This window comes from Trachypithecus francoisi, unplaced genomic scaffold, assembly GCF_009764315.1.
Source record: "Trachypithecus francoisi isolate TF-2019V2 unplaced genomic scaffold, Tfra_2.0 Lachesis_group0, whole genome shotgun sequence".
NCBI lineage: Eukaryota > Metazoa > Chordata > Mammalia > Primates > Cercopithecidae > Trachypithecus > Trachypithecus francoisi.
This window is the reverse complement of record NW_022681453.1, coordinates 162,801,178-162,824,640: the sequence shown is the minus strand read 5'-3', so window position 1 is coordinate 162,824,640 and position 23,463 is coordinate 162,801,178. Positions and strand designations below refer to the sequence as shown.

The window sequence follows — 23,463 nt, the reverse complement described above, 5'->3', positions numbered from 1 at the left end:
GTCTTTTGATGGGATATGTTCCATTTGGCTGTGTCTAGACAGCCATTTTGACTTGGGCCGTCCTTTTTTATCTCTAGCATTTCTTTTTGGTTCTTTCTTAGGATTTAAGAAATCCTAAGATTTCCACTTATGTTGCCCATCTTTTTGTGCATGCTATCTACGTTATCCATTAGAGACCTTAGCATAATCATAGGTGTTTTACATTCCCAGTCTGGTAATTTCAGCATCCCTGCCATGTCTTGTTCTGGTACTTTGTTTTGTCTCTTCAAAGTGTGTTTTTTACCTTTTAATATGTCTTATCATTTTTGTTTTGATAACCAAACATGTTACACTGAGTAAAAACTCTGCTGTAAATAGGACTTTAGTAATGTTGCAGTAAGTGTAGGGGGAGGAGAAGCAGGAGTAAGTTCTCCGTTTTCTAATATGTCTGTGCCTCTGGCTGTGAACTTTGCAAGCCTTTCTCAATTCTCAGTTTCTCAAGGACAAGATGGCTAAAGTGGGCTATAGTTGGGTATTTCCCTTCTCTCATGTTGAGTGGGCTAGAGCTGGGTATTTTTATTCTTCCACATGGAAGGGTAGAACTAACTGGAATTGGACATTTTCTTTTGCCTGGGCCAGTTAGGTTCTGATTAGTAGATTAGGTTCTAGTTAACTAATTTCTCCTAAGAGCAAGCCTTGCTGAGAAGAACAGAGTGCACTGACTTATTTCAAAATGGTTCCTTCTCTTTTCTCCCTACTGAAAGCATGCAAGGCCGTTTCTCCCATATGTACTGGGATAACATAGACAAGCTCCTGGAGGTATATCTCACACAATTATGGGGACCCTGTATAACTGAGTTTCCCTGGAGTTTTTAACTTTCAGATTTGTCCACACTGAGCCTCCAGGAATTCATCAATTACAGTTCATGTTTTCCCACCCCAGCACTGGTTCCCACAATGGTTTCTACTTGTGAGTTTACTCTGGTAAGCCATGACTCCATCCATGGATTTGCCTGCCTGTCTCTCCAGTCTTGGGGGCAGAGGTTTGCCCTGTGTCTTCACCTCTCTAATGGATCCTAAAAGAGTTGTTGATTTTTTAAAAACTCTGTTCAGTCTTTTACTTATCAGGAGGCAGTGATGCCTTCTAAGTGACTTCCATGGAAAATGAGAAACTAGAAGTCCTTCACCTATCTTCTTATCCTGTACCTCCTATTTTGGGATTAAAAATAGCCTCCCAAGTTAAATCAACTTTCAAGAAATATAAACCAAACCCTCAATAGACAAGTGTTAACTCTTGTTGCCTTCGGTATCCTTTACTGAACCCCTGCTGTTTGCAGAGAATAGTGCTTACTGCTATAAAGTGGAGAGAGAAATAGAACAGTCTTTGCCTTTAGGAGACTGAAAGTCTGTTTCAATTGAAAATGTACTTGTTCCCAAACTCTTTGTCAAAAGGATTTGAAAATCAAGTTGCCAGTTGATGCATATGTATAGCACATTTTGCTGAGCAGGGCTTAACTCATTAGAGTTATCTGAGAGACATTTATTTAATCCCCTTTTACATCAAGTGCAATATATAGTAAGGCTAATAATAAAGGAATATCTATAGAAAGTGAAGATCAAAGGGAAGGTGAGGAAGTCAATGTGCTGACCATAGTTGCTGTGTGAATATATAGTTTGAGCTTCCAGGAAGCCAAGTCAAAAAGGGAAAACATGATACAATTCCTAACTCTCATTATCAAGAATGCAAATGTGCTGCCAGTTCTTCAGGGAAGACAGAGCTTCTCATGTGATGTTTTATATAGAGCATATTGAGCACAGCAATATCTTCAATAGTTCCGCATGAAATGCAGTGTGAATTTTATAAAGGTGGTTTCTTTGGTGACAAAAAGCTATTCTATAATGAACTAAACTATCTAGCCTTCCAAGGGTCTAACTGTATTCAGTGGTACCTAGAGAATTTATAATCTGTTGGTTTTAATTAAAATTAAATGTTTGCTTCTCACTTTTTAAAATTAAAAATATGTGACCCTTGAAGAAGGAAAAAAAAAACTGAAGGCAGATTTTGATTTAAATTCTCAGAGGAATAAATGACAGGAATGCCCTTGGCTGATTTGATGAGTATGCTTCTCTACTGTCATGCATTAATTAACTATGTTTTGACTTTCTATTTTTATGGTCACCTCCTAATCAAGGAGTCTTAAAGCACAATTACTATTGTTGATATTCTAAGACAGGCAAGATGCAGAATAGCATCCAATAGTAACTCAATATGGAGCTTCATCAGTCTTTAGTAAGGGGTTCTGCTGGGTTGGTTTGCCCATTCTTTAGGCAGTAGAATCTTACCCATAATAGTCAAGAAAGTATTAATATAATAAAAAACAGTTCTTAACTCGGAATTGTCTAAAGCAGCTCAAGGATTTGTTGTGTGTAATCAACTTTACACTCTGGCATGAGAATAATTTATGAATGCAAAAATATGTAAAAACAAATTCTGATGACTAAGTGAATGGGGGCAGAGGACCAGAGTGAGTGAGCACAATAAATTTACACCCCCGTCTTTAAGAATTGGGAATTACCCTCTTACTTCTCCCATCTGATCTACATTTTTCTCTTCCTGGTATGGTACACATTTTGCTGATGGTCTTCTGCATGTCACATTCTGTTCTGAACTAGGATAATCTATTCTTTGTAACAGAGTCCTTTTATGATTTGCTAAAGTTTATACATGCACCTGAGGATTTTCAAGATTCAATTTAAGTGTAATTGCTATTGGATGATTTCTGTAACCTGTGCATCATCTAACACAGCAGTCCCTGACTTTTTTGACACCAGGGACTGGTTCTGTGGAAGACAGTTTTTCCAAGGATGGGGTAGGGGTGGGGTGGGGGATGGTTTCAGGATGAAACTGTTCCATCTCAGATTATCAGGCATTAGTTAGAATCTCATAAGGAACACGCAACCTAGATCCCTCGCATATACAGTTCACCAGAAAGTTTGTGTTCCTATGAAAATCTATTGTTGCCATTGGTCTGACAGGAGGCAAAGCTCAAGTGGTAATGCTCGCTCACCCGCTGCTCACCTCCTGCTGTGCGGCCCGGTTCCTAACAGGCCATGGACTGGTACTGGTCCGCGGCCCAAGGGTTAGGTACCCCTGCTCTAGTGCACCAGGTAAAATGCTTGGTGCTACTTAATTCCCCCAGAATGTTTTCTGCTTTTGCTTGGCCTGTATCGCTCTCTAACTTTGGGATTCTTGTTATCTGTGTGAGTGTTCTACCTGCTGTGGTCCTGGGAAAGGCATTTTAAAATTCATTGACACATACTCTTTCCTAATTGAATCTTTGGGGGAAGAAACAAAGCAACACAAGCTGGGCTCTGGCATTATTATTTGGATTGTTAAAAAAGGAATCATTGGCATGGAGTCATTTCCTAGTTGAAATCCAGGGTAAAATGGATCTTCCACTGTCAGAAGCATAGACGTCTTTTTTTTTTTTAATTTTTTTTTTATTATACTTTAAGTTCTAGGGTACACGTGCACAACGTGCAGGTTTGTTACATATGTATACATGTGCCGTGTTGGTTTGCTGCACCCATTAACTCATCATTTACATTACGTATTTCTCCTAATGCTATCCCTCCCCCATTCCCCCACCCCACAACAGGCCCCAGTGTGTGATGTTCCCCACCCTGTGTCCAAGTGTTCTCATTGTTCAGTTCCCACCTATGAGTGAGAACATGCGGTGTTTGGTTTTCTGTCCTTATGATAGCTTGCTGAGAATGATGGTTTCCAGCTTCATCCGTGTCCTTACAAAGGACATGAACTCATCCTTTTTTATGTCTGCATAGTATTCCATGGTGTATATGTGCCACATTTTCTTAATCCAGTCTATCATTGATGGACATTGGGGTTGGTTCCAAGCTTTTGCTATTGTGAATAGTGCCACAGTAAACATACATGTGCATGTGTCTTTATAGCAGCATGATTTATAATCCTTTGGGTATACACCCAGTAATGGGATGGCTGGGTCAAATGGTATTTCTAGTTCTAGATCCTTGAGGAATCGCCACACTGTTTTCCACAATGGTTGAACTACTTTACACTCCTACCAATAGTGTAAAAGTGTTCCTATTTCTTCACATCCTCTCCAACACCAGTTGTTTCCTGACTTTTTAATGATCTCCATTTTAACTGGTGTGAGATGGTATCTCATTGTGGTTTTGATTTGCATTTCTCTGATGGCCAGTGATGATGAGCATTTTTTTCATGTGTCTGTTGCCTGCATAACTGTCTTCGTAAGAGAAGTGTCTTTGCCCACTTTTTGATGGGGTTGACTTTTTCTTGTAAATTTGTTTGAGTTCTTTGTAGATTCTGGATATTAGCCCTTTGTCAGATGGGTAGATTGCAAAAATTTTCTCCCATTCTGTAGGTTGCCTGTTCACTCTGATGGTAGTTTCTTTTGCTGTGCAGAAGCTCTTTAGTTTAAGTAGATCCCATTTGTCAATTTTGGCTTTTGTTGCCATCAGAAGCATAGACATCTTAAAACAACCTCCTCTCTTCCTACTTGCAGTAGCTCAGGAAGATGTTCTTATTAAACACAAGTCTCAAACAGTGATGTTTCATTACCTCTCCGAATCACACTAATATTCTTTATGAACTGAAACATCTGGGTACAAGACAGTTGCTTTTTTTTTTTTTTTTTTTTTTGACCATATTATCTGCCTAAGTGGAAGAATGGATGTTCAGTAAATTAGGGAAGTGCATCTTTTGCCAGATAGCCTGAAGAATGCTATAAAGAAAACCACCCTTTTGTTCAGAAATAGGAGGGTAAAACATTTTATTTTAAAAGGCACTTGAGTTTAGGAGCTTGAGATCAACCTAGACAACATAGCAAGACTCATTCTTACTAAAAATTAAAAAGACAAATTAATCAAGCTTGGTGGCACATGCCTGTATTCCCAGCTACTCAGGAGGCTGAGGCAGGAGGATCGCTTGAGCCTGAGAGAGTGAAGCGGCAGTAAGCTATGATCATGCCACTGCACTCCAGCCTGGGTGAGAGAATGAGACCATGTTTCAAAAAAATAAAATCCTATCGATGTGATTACATGATTTCCTTATTACATTTTGTCTATTGAGAAAAAGACAAATGATTTAGACAGGATTCATTGGATTATTGCCAATTCCTCAGCACAAAGCAGTGCTCAATAAATAGCTGTTGGGTGAGTAAATAGATGAATGAATGAAATATGAGGTCATAAAAAGTATTTATTCTCTATTGTACCCTTGAGTCTCCAAAAGTTTGCCCATTAATTTATGATAATTCAGATCTTTGGTTATCCTAAATGGATTGTGATTAGGCTTAAGAAAAATGGGTTCTAGGGGCAGTTTTCAGGTGCCCGTAGGTTTGTTTTCTCTGGACAAGATGCAAGGCTCCAGTGAGGAACTGGGTTTTAATGTGATGATTAATATGAGGTGATTATAGGAGATACATCATAGATCTGAAAGACTAATTTTCAGGATTGTATGTGAGAGATTTTTGTAGACAACTTCACTGATGAACAACTTAGCTATTTTCTTCTAAAGATTTTTATTTTAAAAATCTCTTGCATCTCAAGTTTTCTTCTTTGTTTCTTACTTTTACTTTTTACATGACAAATATACTTTCAAACTTTAACGTGAAAAGCGATGTCAGAGGTGCTGGTATTCACACCTTTTGAATGTCAGCTGCAGGGAGATGTGTTTCTTGGCTGCTTCTAAAACATCTTCAGAAAAAAAATACAGTGTGTTATCTGCACAGAAGAATTGACAAATGCAGGAAAAGACAGGAGTCACACAGCAACATTAATGCAGCATCTTAGGCAGTTTGCATCACCCAAACTGTGTCCTAAAATGAAGGTGTTTCATTTTTTAAGCTGCTGTTGTCAATACCCTTGATGGGATGTCTGTAAATATGCAGCCTAGTAATTGCTTCTAGCTCTATAGCATGAGCATCATGGACCTCCTTCCTAAGCCATGGTTAGGAGAGAAGGAAATATCTATTGACCCTGATAGCTGTTTTCCCCTCTCCTAACTCCCCTGTGGATTAGTGGGGTTCCTGGGATCCCTCATCCTTTGCTCAAGTAAATATGTACAGAATTTTATCAGCCCTAGGAGATTTAGAAGTCCTGGACTTTTTTCTCAAAGTTTTTAAACCGATATATAATATTTGTATGTATTTATGGGATGCATGTGATATTTTGTTACCTGCATTGAGTATGTAATAAGTCAGGGTATTTAGGATATCCATCACCTCCAGCATTTATTATTTCCATGTGTTGGGAACATTTCAAGTCCTCTCTTGTAGCTATGTTGAAATATACAATACATTGTGGTTAACTATAGTCACCCTACTCTGCTATCAAACATCAGAACTTACTCCTTCTATCTACCTGTATGTTTGTATCCATTAACCAACCTTTGTTCACTCCCCTCAACCCCACACAGGAAAGCCCAAAACTTTTAAATCACCTCTGTGACTTACTAGCCCTGTAGCTTTGGGCAAATTGCCTAAGTTTTCCGGACTTCCTCTTCCTGCTCTATTAAATGTAAAAGATCATTAATGTTGCCTACTGTCATTTGCTTATTATGAACCTTGAATTAAATGCAACAAAGCAAATAGAAGCACCTTGTATTCTATGGTGTTGGCTTAATATTGCTGAGTGAATAATGTTAGAAACATGGATGATTGTGGAAGAGCAGAAGTATTACAGAGTGTGCTAAGGCAGCTGACGTTTGCCACTTGGAAGTGAGACTTGAGAGCAGCACTGAAAGGGATATGTTTGAAGAGTATAGCTCTTGCAAATATTTGTTGTATGCAAATCAGTAAGATCTAGTGACAAAAATCCCAGAGAAGATAAAGATTTAGCAAAAATTGTAAACCACTGTCTGTTGTTTTAGAGAGCTGCTGAAAAATTCAATGGAAGCCCACAAAGTCTAGAGATATTTGAACTTATTTTTGATTTGAAATAACTGGTTGGGTAATGTATCTTAGGAAAATGTTAGAACCTGCCATAGTTACCAGGTATATATAGAAAAGCTCGGAAGGCAACCAGGCCACAGTCACCCAAGAAAACATGGGTTTTGTCCATAAAATTTTAATTGCCCAAGGGGGTAAAGCCAAAATGGGGAAGGGTGGAGTTGGATGAGGATGTGTAATTGCCCTGAGATATTAGGAGCCCAGTTCTTTAAGTCTGGGAGACTTAGACTCTGATTTTTCTTGCCACTAAACAACTTTACGATCTTGGGCAGATTGCTTTACCTCTTCAAAGTTTAATTTTGTCATCTATAAAATGTGGATAACAATGCCTGCTTTCCAGGGTTGAAATAATTAGATAACACATTAAGTGATTAGCATAATGGACTCATGGAAAGCACTGGACCATAGGGAAAGTCAGAACATTACAATTAGTTTTATTTCCTCAGCCCTCAATGGCCACCTCTTTCCCCATGTCAGTATTGCTGCCTCCTACACTAATTACTGTGTCCAGCCGCTGTTTATAACCTAGATGCTGATCAAAACCAGCTGACTGGGAATAGACAATGCTCACACTGTGGAAATTATAACAGTTCTTGTGCCTTAGAGACATTGTAACATCTTTCCAGCCCACTGACCCTGGGGCAATGGGGGAGTCAGGGTGGGATAATCATTGCAGACATGAGCCCATTTTACAGATGAAATAAGTATCTTCTAAACTTCAACCTATGTACAGAGCAGACCTAGAATCCAAATTTCCTGAGAACTAGTCCAGGCAATTTATGTATAGTGTGGGTCCCAGGGTGAGTGTAGGCTCCAGGGCTCCTTCCTCTGAGGAATCTGTTCATAGCCTGAATCTATTTCTTTAGAAGACACTTAATATTTATTGAATGGTCAGTCAACTCAGCCTCATAATTGTACCTTCTACATGTGTGACAACCAGCACAAATTCAAGTTGATCCCTTCTAATCTAGAATAGGGCCAAAGATGATTCAGCCAAGTTTCAGAACCGCTAAAACACTTCTGAGTGCCTATTTCAGAACAGTTCAAATAGGAAGGCTAAAAATTAGAGGTAAGGGAAGTAGACAAGATGTAAGTTTTTGAAAAACTTTTATTTTAGTTCAGGGGTCCCTGTGCAGCTTTGTTACGTAGGTAAACTTGTGTCGGGGGGTTTGTTGTACAGAATATTTAATCACCCAGGTACTAAGCCTACTACCCAATAGTAGTTATTTTCTCCACTCCTCTTCCTCCTCCCACCCTCCACCTTCTAGTAGGCCCCAGTGTCTGTTGTTCCCCTCTTTGGGTTCATGTGTTCTCATCAGTTAGCTCCCACTTACAACTGAGAACATGTGACATTTGATTTTCTATTCCTGTGTTAGTTCGCTAAGGATTATGGCCTCCAGTTCCATCTACGTTGCTGCAAAGGACATGATCTCATTTTTTACAGCTGCATAGTATTCCATGGTGTATATATACCACATTTTCTTTATCCAGTCTACCACTGATGGACATTGAGGTTAATTCCATGTCTTTGCTATTGTAAATGGTGCTGCAGTGAATATACACGTGCATGTATCTTTATGATAGAATGATTTATATTCCTTTGGTTACATACCCAGGAACGGGATCACTGGGTCGAATGGTAGTTCTCCACACTGTTTTGAGTTTTTGAGGAATCTCCACACTGCTTTCCACAATGGTTAAACTAATTTACCTCCCACCAGCAGTGTGTGAGTGTTCTCTTTTCTCTGCAACCTCTCCAGGATCTGCTATTTTTTTGACTTTATAATCACAGCCATTCTGACTGGTGGGAGATGCTATCTCATGATGGTTTTGATTTGCGTTTCTCTAATGATACATGATCTTGAACTTTTTTTCATATGTTTTTTGGTCGCACATATATCTTCTTCTGAAAAGTAAGACATAGGACGTTTTCACAGTCCTCACTATGTTATAGACACAGCAATACATCTGAAAATGTTCATATTAACATGTCTCCATGCACAATTTTGCTGTTTTAAACCAACACAAACAAAACAATCTTAGGAATTTTCAAGAAGGGGACTTTTACAACACTGCTTTTACAACAGTAGCATTTTAGTGCGAAGTAGGGGTAACAGTTTTGCCCCACAGGTTTGCATATGAACCAAGTAGCATTTCAACATTGTGTGTTTTCCTAACAATAAATGAATTGGCAGTTTTTTAAACTCATTTAAAAGGTCTTCAAGTTAAGGTATATTTACTTTTCAGTCCAATATATTGGGAAATAAGTGTCAGCTGCCAACTCAACAATGCTGGCATTTATTCTTGTAATGACATCTAATTATCTTTGTTTAACCATACCCAGGATTCGGATTGATAATCTCCAGATTCTTCTCCAGAAATCTCTCATTGCTTTCTTCCAATTTATCCATGGAGAAAAAGTGTGTGTGTGTGTGTGTATTGCATTAAGGAAGTTGTAAAATACTGTAACCACAATTTCATGCCACACTATACTCTGTTTATCTTCTCTGCTGTTAGAGCATCGACAGCAGGAGCTGGAGGTGGAAACTCATGGAACAAGCATCAAGAATACTGGGTTCTTTTGTGTCATTTCTGATGTTCTACACAAGGACCAGGCTGTTCCACCCGTAGCTGATTTAATATCAAATTATGCAACAAATCTTGTGAGAAAATCCTCTAGGCTTAAGAACGTTATGTATTGAAAAGGAACCCTACCCAGCCATTCTCAACTTGTCCATCATTCACAGAAACTATAGGATAAGTCTTTTTCTCTTCCAGCTTTCCAGTCTCTCGTTAGCACTTCCCATTGGCAGAGCCTACCTAGTAGGAAGCAGCTGGAAAGCTAAAGTAGGGTTGGCAGAGTCTTGAGCTCAACATCACAAGGCAGAGTACAGAAATTGGGCTTGGAGCTGAGATCATAGCTGAAAAACTGGCACAACTTGCCTGCCCACCACACACCAAAAACACTCTTGGAGTATATCATGCTTCTGTGTTTCTTGCTTCACCGTGAAACTTGAGCATTTCCTTCAGCGTCCTAGGTGGAAAACAGCCTTGACTTCAGTTGTCCTGGGACAAGCCTTTCTAAGCTCCCATACTCATGTTTTAAAAACATATTTTATTACCTTAGCAGCTCATTATTTAATGCCAAATATAGCAGATAAACAGGCTTCAAGTTAAATATTTTAAAAAGCAACAAACAAATAACTTATAAATTATCTTAAGGGATGGAAATTGCTGAGGAGCTTATTATATTTTATTTTTATTTCACTTTTTTATTGTACATATTTAAGGGATACAACATGATGTTTTGATATATGTACCTTGATATACACATACATAATGAAGCAATTACTGTAGTCAAGCAAATTAACATATCCATCATCTCATATAGTTTATTTGTGTGTATGTAATAAAAGTACCTAAAATATACTATCTTGGCAAATTACCAGTATACAATGCAATATTTCTGACTATAGTCCTCATGTTGTATATTACATCTTTAGACTATTCATCCTACCTAATTGCAACTGTGTACGCTTTGACTTACATCTTCCCATTTAATCCCTTCCCCCAACAGCCACCATTCTATTCTCTGTTTCTATGTGCTGTATGCAATCTGTTTCCTTTTTTTAGATTCCGATCATGCAGTATTTTTCTTTCTGTGTCTGGATTATTTCACTTAGCACAATGTCCTCTAAGTTCATCCACTTAGAGGCAGGATCTCCTCTTTTTAAAGCTGATTAATATTCCTCTGTGTATATGTGTGTGTGTGTGTGTGTGTGTGTGTGTGTGTGTATTCATCCATCAGTAAACACAGGTTGTTTCTATATCTTGCCATGCTTCTTTTTTTTTCTTCAACTTTGATTTTAAGTTCCAGGGTACATGTGCAGGATGTGGAGGTTTGCTACCATGATGGTTTGCTGCACAGATCATCCCATCACCCAGGTATTAAGCCCAGCATCCATTAGTTATTTTTCCTGATGCTCTCCCTCCCCCACCAGCCCCCAACAGGCCCCAGTGTGTGTTGTTCCACCCTTGTGTCCATGTGTTTTCATTATTCAGCTCCCACTTATAAGTGAGAACATGTGGTTTTCTGTTCCTGTGTTAGTTTGCTGAGTGGCTTCCAACTCCATTCATGTCCCTGCAAAGGACATGATCTCATTCCTTCTTATGGCTGCATAGTATTCCATGGTGTCTATTTACCACATTTTCTTTATCCAGTCTGTCATTGATGGCATGCTTCTATTTTTTTAGTTATCAGTACAAAGGCATAAATATTTTTATGGCTTTCTATATATGGATATACAAAGAAACTTCTCAAAAAGCTATTTGTTTTGTTTCATACACCCGGTAGACAGACAATAGTTCTGTGGTTATTATAAACATATGATCCAAACAGCCTAATTTTCTGAAAAAGGAAAGAAACATCATGCCTGTCTTATTTTCTACTTAAATAGAACTTTTTATTGCAAATAAAAGCATGAATCAAGCATAAAACAACCTAAATGCTAATCACTATATTTTAAAATTATCCTTAATTAAAGAAAAATCTAAAGTGAATACTGCATATTAGAAACTTTTCTTGTGTGTCCTTAATTTGTATCTGTCACTCATAAAGCTAACCCTGCATGCCTGTCCCCTCCCCAGCTTTAGAGAAGCACACAGTTTTACTCACACTGAACCTATTTCTCAAATGCAAACACCATCATCCTAGGCATAGACACAGAAGGTACATTTAACAGCTTCGCTAGGTGACGAAGTTCTTCAGACCTGTGCTATTCTGAGTCTTATTCTTTTGATTATATTTTGAAAATGAGAATATATGCATTAACTAGTTTTCTTAAGGCTCCACGCCTGAGCTCCCGCCTGTATTTTGATTATGTGTGTTTTTGCTTTTTTGTTATTGTTCTTCTTTGTTTTTGCTTTTTTGTTGTTGTTGATACTTTAAAAACAGTATCTTTATGCCATCCTGTCCTTAGGTGGAAACCGAGAGAGGGAACACCTAGGCATGCCAGCATCCAACACTGTCTGGCTTAGATCAGAGAAGTGGAAAATATTCCTGTCAACTTCAGCTTGCGAGTTTTTTGAAGTTAGCATTTGTACTTTCCTTGATTTGCAAAAACTGATGGTAAAGAAACTATTATACAGGAAGAATAAAATATAAAAGCACCTGGTTCCAAAGCATACATGAACAATCCCAACTTTGCTGGAACATGGTACTTTGAAAACTATTTCAGTGGAGCATGGAGAGTTTATAGAGGAGCTTAAAAATGGCTTAAAATTTCAAATGGAAATTGAGATGCTTTCAAGCTTGGACTCAAACTACTTTAATGCTAGGCCTTTAGGCAATAATTTCCTTTTTGTTCTTCTCATCCAATATAGAAAATAATGGGGTGAGGCTTCCATCCTACCAGCTGCAGTCTGTGGGCACCCTCAGGACTGAAGCTATGGCAAGCAATTGCCACTTAAACCCAGGACAGTGTCAGCAGCACCAGATATTATGTGAATCAAGGAAATGTTGAAGGACTCTGTGACAGAGCTTTGGAGATGAAATGAATAAAATTTGACCTAATTCCTCAATAAGGGTTCCTGCCAGAGTGAAAAACTAAGCATTGGTATGAGTGCAGCAGCTGTTTGGTCCTGGTGCTGGTGTCAGCACAGGTTACAACTGATGGGTGAAGCAGTAGTGCTACACTGCTCCCCTCATTGCTTTCATCCCCTTGTTTCATTTGCAGGAGGCATCCTTGGCTGTAAATAGTGATGATCACAGTCCTTACCACTGATTAGGAACGCTCCTGCCTGCAATTTATGGCAACTAATTGCCACTCCTCAAAGTGTGGTCCCAGATGAGGAGCAGCAGTATCACTAGAGGTCCCATTAGAAATGCAGAATGTGGCCAGCTGTGGTGTCTCATGCTTGTAATCCCAGCATTTTGGGAGACTGAGACAGGAGAATTGCTTGGGGCCAGGAGTTCAAGATCAGTCTGGGCAACATAGTGAAACCCCTGTCTCTACCCCCACTGAAGAAGAAGAAGAAGGGGCGGGGGGAGGAGGAGAAGGAGGAATGCAAGGAGGAGGAAGGAGGAGGAGAAGGAAGGAGGAGGAGGAGGAGGAGAGAAGGAAATGCAGAATCTTAGGCCCTACAACAGACCTCTGCATTTTTCTGTTTGTTTGTTTTGTTTGTTTCTGAGACGGAGTCTCGCTCAGTTGCCCAGGCTGGAGTGCAGTGGCCTGATCTCTGCTCACTGCAAGCTCCGCCTCCCGGGTTCACGCCATTCTCCTGCCTCAGCCTCCCGAGTAGCTGAGAGTACAGGTGCCCACCACCACGCCCAGCTAATTGTTTTGTATTTTTAGTAGAGATGAGGTTTCACTGTCTTAGCCAGTATGGTCTCAATCTCCTGACCTCGTGATCCACCCGCCTCAGCCTCCCAAAGTGCTGGGATTACAGGCATGAGCCACTGCGCCCAGCCAGACCTCTGCATTTTTAAACAAGTTCTTCCCGGATGAGAAAATCATATCCAAACTGTCCTCCTCAGCATGTTTGACTTGCTCCACTCTGCAGATTTCCATGTATTCCCAACAGTCTGCTTCCAACTTAAGCCCGTTTCCTGCTTTCTTCAGATTCTTCACTATCCTTCAGTCCAATTTTTCCTCTATCTCTTCTCCCATTAGATAAAATAGTAAGGTAGAATGATGGGAAAGAAAGGAGGAAGAGGGGAAAGAGGGAAATAAGGAAAGAAAATTTGAAGGAAGATGAAGAGGAAGAAGAGGTGGAAAGGGAGATAGGGAAGGAGGGAGCAATACTAATTTAGTTGTGCCATAGTATCATTGGAGTTCTTGAACTCTATTTCAATCCCAAACAAATACACAAACACAAATATATCCCAATCACTATTTCCATTTTAAAATGAAGCAGTTACTTTCATACAGAGTTGAAGAGAATGTTAATTAGTGTGGTAATTTGGAGAGCAATTTGGCAATGTCTGTTCAAATTTTTTAAGTGAAAATCCTCTTTAATTCAGCAAATTTCAGAATTTATGCTATGTAAATACTTGTATAAATGCACAAAACATATATCAAAGGTATATACTTACAGGATTTTTTAATAACAAAAAGCTATAAATAGCCTGAAAGTATCAATAAGAGTTGTTTTGGAAAATCAACATATATCCCTGCAAAGGCATACTATCCTGGCATTAAAAAGAAGTGAGAAAGATCTGCAAATGCTTCTGTGGTGAGCTCTCTAGAGTATATTGTTAACCAAGAAAAGAAAGATGCAGAACAATAGGCATAATATGATCTCATCCATATGTCATTGTTTAGTACGTGTGTGTACATGTTTATATATATATATATATATTTATAAAAGGATAATTTATAATATTTACATCCAATGGAATATTCTATAGCCATTACAAAAACTATTTTGGTAGAAATTTGAATAACTTAGGACATTCCTGTGATGTAATGCTAAGTGAACCTATGTAAGCAGGACATTAATATCATTTTTTATTTTTGACCCACCTTTCTTGAGCATTTTTCCAATGTTATTAAATATTCCAAAAACATCATTAATTTCTCTATAATATAATATTGTATTCTTGGGTTTTTGGTTGTTTTTAGTTTTATAACTCATATATAATGTTGACATAAACTTTTTTTTACCTAATGCTATTTTCAAATTTCAGACTAAGATAAATATCTTGTAATTACTAATTCATAGATGTGACCTTTTATTATAATCACTAGTTCATAGGATTCTTACTTATTGCCAAATTGATTTCCATACTCCAAAAAGATTTTTAATATAATACTTCAATTTTTTCTAATGTGACTTATTATTAAAAGTCATCATTTATTTAACAAACTTTTACATTTGAAAGAAAATAATTATCAATGCCTGCTGTGTGCTAAGCTCCCTTGGCACTCACTAGGCACATCATTACAAATACGCATGATTCCTACTTTACTACTCAAAGTGTGATATCGAGCAAATATGGGGAAAACAGACATTTAAACACACAATTACACTGTGACGCAGTTCAGGCTGTCATAGAATTATGCCCAGAGTGCCATGGAAACTCAGCATGCTTGTAGTATAATTGTAACAATTAACCAAAAAGGGACTACTTTGCTTTGAAATATTCAAATATTCTCCCACCTTCCAACTAGAGTGGTGGTAATGTGTTGTTGATTCTGTAGGGGAAATATCTTCTCTTCTTACTTCTATCAGAGTTTACCTGACTGTGGCAAGGAAGTAGAAAAGAAACTTTCCCTAGTTTTTGGTGTCAAAGTCTAGCACCATTTATATCTTTCTTTCGCACATGCAAAAAATAAATCTCCTTCGAGGCCACATACGTTCATCCTGAATCTATAACTGAACCTTGCTTTCTAACGCACTATTCTTTATGGTGGCTTAGAATACAAAGATGATTATCTAGCCTCTGAAAACATTTTTTTATTTCATAAAAACAAGTCTCCAAGTAAAATAAACAACCCAGCCTCCACAAATAGTACTTTCTATTTTCTCAATATTTCTTAAGTCAAGAAATTCTAAACTAAAATATTCTAATTCGTCTGAACTATATGAAATTGCCCATATTTGACTTGCTTTTAACCTGTAAAAATGGCAATTCCATATAACTCAACATGAAACCTGTGATTTAATTCTTTTCGTTTCTTCCCCAGGATTGCCCATATGTTAGACCTTATCACAACTATTTTACACCAAATAATTTCTATAGTACTTTCCCCAGATACAAAGAAAATCAAAGAAAAATTAAATTCTTAACACAGCTTTATGCTTAATTGTTTTCTAGTCAGATCATCAGTAAAATAAAATTAGAATGTAGTAGTACCCAAATTAAAGAGAAAATGGTTTCCTGCTTAGTTAAGCAAAGAGAATTCTAGCCAGTGCAGAATTAGAAGTCAGGAGTAAATGTGGACAAGGAGATCCAGCAAACTACCAAACAGATTCATAATCCCCATCTCATGCAAGGCTGGTGCTCTCCTCTTAAGACATAGAACAGTAGACTGATTAATACTAACAATGTGTTAGAAATCAAAATTATCAATGCAAATCTGTCCTCCAGAAATGGGGAAGAAGAGGGAGAGACATAGAGAGAAGGAAAGACAGCTGTAGCCTGAAATTGATGGTGACTCCTTCTACAGTACCTTTACCAGATTTAAACTCATATTGTAAAAAAGGAAGCTTAGTATTTCAGTAGAGGATGCTGTGTGGGAAACAATGCCTCCCAGCTTAGAAAGCTGCCCTGATCCTATAAGAATGTCAGGATTCTATGTCAATCCTAGTTCATAAGGCAATCCCATTTACAATAGCCAGACAAAAAATAAAATACCTGGGAATATATCTAACAGAGGAGGTGAAATATCTCTACAAGGAGAACTACAAAACACTGCTAAGAAATCATAGATGACACAAACAAATACAAAAACATTCCATATTCATGAATTTGGAGAATCGATATTGTTAAAATGGCAATACTACCCAAAGCAATCTACAGATTCAATGCTATTCCTATCAAATGACCAACATAATTTTTTCACAGAATTAGGAAAAAACCTATTATAAAATTCACATGGAACTAAACAAGAGGCCAAATAGCCAAAGCAATCCTAAGCAAAAAGAACAAAGCCGGAAGCATCACATTACCCAGCTTCAAACTGTACTATAAGGCTACAGTAACCAGAACAGCATGACACTGGTACAAAAACAAACACATAGACCGATGGAACAGAATAGACAACCCAGAAATAAGCCTCATACCTACAGCCATCTATTCTTTGACAAAGTCTTCCAAAAATAAGCAATGGGGAAAGGACTCCCTATTCAATAAGTGGTGCTGGGATAGCTGGCTAGCCATATGCAGAAGAATAAAACAGGATCCCTACCTTTTACCATATATAAAAATTAACTAGGCCGGGCGCGGTGGCTCACGCCTGTAATCCCAGCACTTTGGGAGGCCGAGATGGGCGGATCACGAGGTCAGGAAATCCAGACCATCCTGGCGAACACGGTGAAACCCCGTCTCTACTAAAAACTACAAAAAACTAGCCGGGCGAGGTGGCAGGCGCCTGTAGTCCCAGCTACTCGGGAGGCTGAGGCATGAGAATGGCGTGAACCCCGGAGGCGGAGCTTGCAGTGAGCTGAGATCCGGCCACGGCACTCCAGCCTGGGCGACAGAGCGAGACTCCGTCTCAAAAAAAAAAAAAAAAAAAAAAAAAAATGAACTAAAGATGGATTAAAGATTTAAATGTAAGACCTCAAACTGTAAGAATTCTAGAAGAAAACTTAGAAAACACCATTCTGGACATCAGCCTTGGGAAATAATATATGAATAAGTTCTCAAAAGCAATTCCAACACAAGCAAGAATTGACAAGTGGAACCTAATTAAATGAAAAAGCTTCTGCACAGCAAAAGAAACTATCAACAGAGTAAACAAACAACCTACAGAATGGGAGAAAATATTTGCAAACTATGTAACAAAGGTCTAGTATCCAGAATCTTTAAGGAACTTAAATAATTAAACAAGCAAAAACCCAAATAATACCATTAAAAAATGGGCAAGACATGGACACCTCTGAAAAGAAGACATACAAGTGGCCAAGAAACATGAAAACATGCTCAACATCACTAAATATCAGAGAAATGGAAATCAAAGCCGCAATGAGATACCATCTCACATCAGTCAGAATGGCTATTATCAAAAAGCCAAGAAACAACAGATTCCAGTGAGGCTGCAGAGAAAAGGGAGGGTTTATACACTGTTGGTAGGAATGTAAATTAGTTCAGCCACTGTGGAAAGCAGCTTGGAGATTTCTTAAAGAATTTAAAAAAGGAATACCATTTGACCTAGCAATCCCACTGCTGGGTATATATCTAAAAGAAAACAAGGTTTTCAACCAAAAAGACACATGCACATGTATGTTCATCGCAGCACTATTCACAATAGCAAAGACATGGGATCAACCTAGGTGCCCATCAGTGGTGGACTGGATAAAGAAAATGAGGTACATCTACACCATGGAATATGCTGCAGCCATAAAAAAGAATGCAGTCATGTCCTTGGCATCAACATGGATGCAGCTGGAGACAATTATTCTAAGCAAATTATTGTAGGAACAGAAAACCAAATACCACATGTTGTCACTTATAGACACCGAAGACTACTAGAGGAGGGAGGGAGAGAAGGGGAAAGGGTTAAAAACTGTTGAGTACTATGCTTGCTATCTGGGTGAGGGGGTCATTCATATCCCAAACCTCAGCATCACACAATATACAATATACCCATGTAACAAACGTGCACATATATGCATCCGCTCGAATCTAAAAGTTGAAATTATATTTTTTGAAAAGCTAGTTCATAGTTGTAACTACTTTCTAGAGTCTTGCTAATTTAAGTGTAATCACTGCTCAACATCACTAATCATCTGAGAAATGCAAACCAGAGCTCGTATTTCTCAAACTCTAATGTGTATATGAAGAACTCGGGTTCTCGTGAAATGCAGATTGTGATTAGTAGGTCTGAGGAGGGGTGAGAGATTCTGCATGTCTAAGCAGCTCACATGTGATGTGATGCCATTGGTGGGATCACATTTCCTTGAGGCTTCAGTGGAGCATCCTTGTGGTGGCCTTGGCTCCTCTTTTCTAAATTGTCAGTCTGACCCCGTGGGTCACATACTGAGCACTGATGAAGAGGCCCCCGCTCTCCTTCAGTGTCCTTGCTCTCTCCCTGTTTGAATGTTTCCTTCTGTAAAATGGGATTAGCAAACCCATGTAGAGAGTCCACTGAATGGCAGAACCTTAGACTTTCCAGTTAGAGAAAACTTGGGAGATTATCTGATCTAACTTGTTCCCCTCTTCCCTGCATCACATCTTATGTCTGAAAGCCCATGCCTGAGATCCTACCCACTGAGTGTGCACTTGTTATTCTCATCTCATTCCATCAGACCTAAGAAAGCTCTGCAGAATTAGGGCCTCTTGCAAATGTTTTCAAATACATGGAAGTAGCTAGGACAAACAAACAAACCATTGTTCAAAAATCACTCAGCAAACCCCACCTTAAAGAGTAATTTTCTCTTTTGGCTTCAGAAAGCAATTAAAAAACTCAGCATTTCTAGGTGAAAAGCTTTAGCAGTTCCCCTCTTGTTCTTTTCTCCCCACAGCGGGTGCTAAAGCACAGCTCAGTCTTGATTCATCCCTTCTGTCAAGAGCAGGTGTCAGCCTCAATTATTGTTTTGCAAATTCATTTCAGTCCTTTAATGCAATTTCTGGAAAAGGAGGTATTGATTCCCCAACCTCAGCTGTTTTTCCTGAAGCCTGTACCACATTGGCCTTCCTGATCTCTTTCTATATCCTCTCTACCTGTCTCCTTCCCCTGTCTTCCTCTCTTTCTGGAATGCATGTCACATTTCTGGCTGGTGTTCTATAATAAACCCATTTGTAGTTTCCAAAGGAGAGGCATAATAAAGGCATTGTATGAATATGTTTGAATGAGAAATTCGTGAAAATCATCAATTTTTACTTATGGTGAAACACTTAACTTGGGTAGAATATGATACAAATCAAACGTAACTATGCCTCTGGAGGCACTGTGAAAAAGGGAGTGTTCTAGTTTCATGAATTTGCTCGCTTTTGTTCTGTGTATATTGCTGTAGCACCATTTTTAAAGTCCTCTTCTTAATGAGTGTCTCTAGCCAGTAAATTTCACACCTCATGTGTGTGAAGACAATTTATTTTGCAAACCAAGGCATTTTGAGAGTAGATTGGGCAGCCACTGGTAATTGTGCTCCTGTGTCAGGCAGGCACTGGGACTGTCTCAGTAAAGGGATACACATGGCCATCCTAATTATAGGCAGTTTCGGATGAAGGACTCAGTGACAGTTTAGTATTGGGAGGTGAATCTGTTGAAGAAAAAAGCATGAAACATAATTAAACAGGCAAGAAAGGCTTTATTCAAGACTATTGCAGCAGGGGAGAGATTAATCTTGACTCTGGATGCAGCAGGGACAGCTGGGGATTTATGGTCAATGGGCATAGCGAAGGGGTCAGTGGATGGGAAATTACTAAGAGGATTTGGTTATGTATCAAGGGTTTGGGAATTCTTGCTGCTCTGGGCTCTGCAGGCCAGGACCAGGCATAGTCAAGAAGAGGCCTCAGAGGAACAAGATTAAGCTTTGGTCAAGGAAAGAGTCCTTGTTGAAACTCACCAAATGAAATGCAGATTTTAAAATTCACTCTTAACTAAGGAAACTGAATAGTTTCCCAGTCATGGGAACTCATCCTTGCTCTGAGAAATTCTTCCAACTTTATGCTCTATTTTCTCCTTTGTGATTTTTTAAAATTTGTCCTTTGTAAATCTAGTTATACTAGTTATGCTTGGTAAAGAAATCTATTTTATCTTCTGATCTTTGCTTCTACTCCAGTAAAGCTGAGGTGAAATTGACTCTTCAAAAATGAAAAAAGAAATGTGGCTTGAATTGATAAAGGAAGCACAATTGTAATTCATTCAGGAGGGACTTCATCAAGTGGGCTATGTTTCATAGCACATTGTTTAGTGAGCCTTGGAGAACAGAAGGGAAAGCAAAGGGTTTATTTGTAAGGTTTGTACACATGTCCATCACAGTGGAGGCTCAATGAAGATATCTGCTGCCCCCGGTAGCCCAGTGCTCACTACTGGGCAACTCCTTCCCCCTCTGAGCATTGGTTTTCTGGTCCATAAAATGAAGGTGTTCCATTAGGTGAGCTCCTTGGTACCTTACAGGGATTTTTTTTAAATTCTATAATTCTGATTTTTTTTTTTTATAATTCTGATTTTTATTTTTTATTTTTATTTATTTGTTTTTTTATTATACTTTAAGTTCTAGGGTACATGGGCATAACATGCAGGTTTGTTACATATGTATACTTATGCCATGTTGGTGTGCTGCACCCATCAACTCGTCAGCACCCATCAATTCATCATTTATATCATGTATAACTCCCCAATGCAATCCCTCCCTCCTCCCCCCTCCCCATGATAGGCCCCAGTGTGTGATGTTCCCCTCCCGAGTCCAAGTGATCTCATTGTTCAGTTCCCACCTATGAGTGAGAACATGCGGTGTTTGGTTTTCTGTTCTTGTGATAGTTTGCTAAGAATGATGGTTTCCAGCTGCATCCATGTCCCTACAAAGGACGCAAACTCATCCTTTTTTATGGCTGCATAGTATTCCATGGTGTATATGTGCCACATTTTCTTAATCCAGTCTGTCACAGATGGACATTTGGGTTGATTCCAAGTCTTTGCTATTGTGAATAGTGCCGCAATAAACATACGTGTGCACGTGTCTTTGTAGTAGAGTAATTTATAATCCTTTGGGTATATACCCAGTAGTGGGATGGCTGTGTCATATGGTACATCTAGTTCTAGATCCTTGAGGAATTGCCATACTGTTTTCCATAATGGTTGAACTAGTTTACAGTCCCACCAACAGTGTAAAAGTGTTCCTATTTCTCCACATCCTCTCCAACACCTGTTTTTCCTGACTTCTTAATGATTGCCATTCTAACTGGTGTGAGATGGCATCTCATTGTGGTTTTGATTTGCATTTCTCTGATGGCCAGTGATGATGAGCATTCATGTGTCTGTTGGCTGTATGAATGTCTTCTTTTGAGAAATGTCTGTTCATATCCTTTGCCCACTTTTTGATGGGGTTGTTTGTTTTTTTCTTGTATATTTGTGTGAGTTCTTTGTAGATTCTGGATATTAGCCCTTTGTCAGATGAGTAGATTGCAAAAATTTTCTCCCATTCTGTAGGTTGCCTGTTCACTCTGATGGTAGTTTCTTTTGCTGTGCAGAAGCTCTTTAGTTTAATTAGATCCCATTTGTCAATTTTGGCTTTTGCTGCCATTGCTTTTGGCGTTTTAGACATGAAGTCCTTGCCCATGCCTATGTCCTGAATGGTACTACCTAGATTTTCTTCTAGGGTTTTTATGGTATTAGGTCTAACATTTAAGTCTCTAATCCATCTTGAATTAATCTTCATATAAGGGGTAAGGAAAGGATCCAGTTTCAGCTTTCTACTTATGGCTAGCCAATTTTCCCAGCACCATTTATTGAATAGGGACTCCTTTCCCCATTTCTTGTTTCTCTCAGGTTTGTCAAAGATCAGATGGCTGTAGATGTGTGGTATTATTTCTGAGGACTCTGCTCTGTTCCATTGGTCTATATCTCTGTTGTGGTACCAGTACCATGCTGTTTCGGTTACTGTAGCCTTGTAGTATAGTTTGAAGTCAGGTAGCGTGACGCCTCCAGCTTTGTCCTTTTGACTTAGGATTGTCTTGGCAATGCGGGCTCTTTTTTGGTTCCATATGAACTTTAAAGCAGTTTTTTCCAATTCTGTGAAGAAAGTCATTGGTAGCTTGATGGGGATGGCATTGAATCTATAAATAACCTTGGGCAGTATGGCCATTTTCATGATATTGATTCTTCCTATCCATGAGCATGGTATGTTCTTCCATTTGTTTGTGTCCTCTTTGATTTCACTGAGCAGTGGTTTGTAGTTCTCCTTGAAGAGGTCCTTGACATCCCTTGTAAGTTGGATTCCTAGGTATTTTATTCTCTTTGAAGCAATTGTGAATGGAAGTTCATTCCTGATTTGGCTCTCTGCTTGTCTGTTACTGGTGTATAAGAATGCTTGTGATTTTTGCACATTAATTTTGTATCCTGAGACTTTGCTGAAGTTGCTTATCAGCTTAAGGAGATTTTGGGCTGAGACAATGGGGTTTTCTAAATATACCATCATGTCATCTGCAAACAGGGACAATTTGACTTCTTCTTTTCCTAACTGGATACCCTTGATTTCTTTCTCTTGCCTGATTGCCCTAGCCAGAACTTCCAACACTATGTTGAATAGGAGTGGTGAGAGAGGGCATCCCTGTGTTGTGCCAGTTTTCAAAGGGAATTTTTCCAGTTTTTGCCCATTCAGTATGGTATTACCTGTGGGTTTGTCATAAATAGCTCTTATTATTTTGAGGTACGTTCCATCAATACCGAATTTATTGAGCGTTTTTAGCATGAAGGGCTGTTGAATTTTGTCAAAAGCCTTTTCTGCATCTATTGAGATAATCATGTGGTTCTTGTCTTTGGTTCTGTTTATATGCTGGATTACGTTTATTGATTTGCGAATGTTGAACCAGCCTTGCATCCCAGGGATGAAGCCCACTTGATCATGGTGGATAAGCTTTTTGATGTGCTGCTGAATCTGGTTTGCCAGTATTTCATTGAGAATTTTTGCATCGATGTTCATCAGGGATATTGGTCTAAAATTCTCTTTTTTTGTTGTGTCTCTGCCAGGCTTTGGTATCAGGATGATGTTGGCCTCATCAAATGAGTTAGGGAGGATTCCCTCTTTTTCTATTGATTGGAATAGTTTCAGAAGGAATGGTACCTGCTCCTCCTAGTACCTCTGGTAG

General features: G+C 38.8%; 1 protein-coding gene and 1 long non-coding RNA gene across 3 annotated transcripts in view; one reads left to right on the top strand and one right to left on the bottom strand.

Annotated features, from left to right (window-relative positions):
• NEK11 (NIMA related kinase 11) overlaps window positions 1-23,463 on the top strand; it is a 331,953-nt gene that overhangs the window by 278,727 nt on the left and 29,763 nt on the right. The window lies entirely within an intron of this gene.
• Window positions 18,154-23,463, bottom strand: part of LOC117084195 — a 46,170-nt gene continuing 40,860 nt past the window's right edge. Inside the window, exon 5 of the long non-coding RNA XR_004437340.1 lies at window positions 18,154-19,913. This is a non-coding gene — a long non-coding RNA (uncharacterized LOC117084195). The remainder of the gene's footprint in view (window positions 19,914-23,463) is intronic.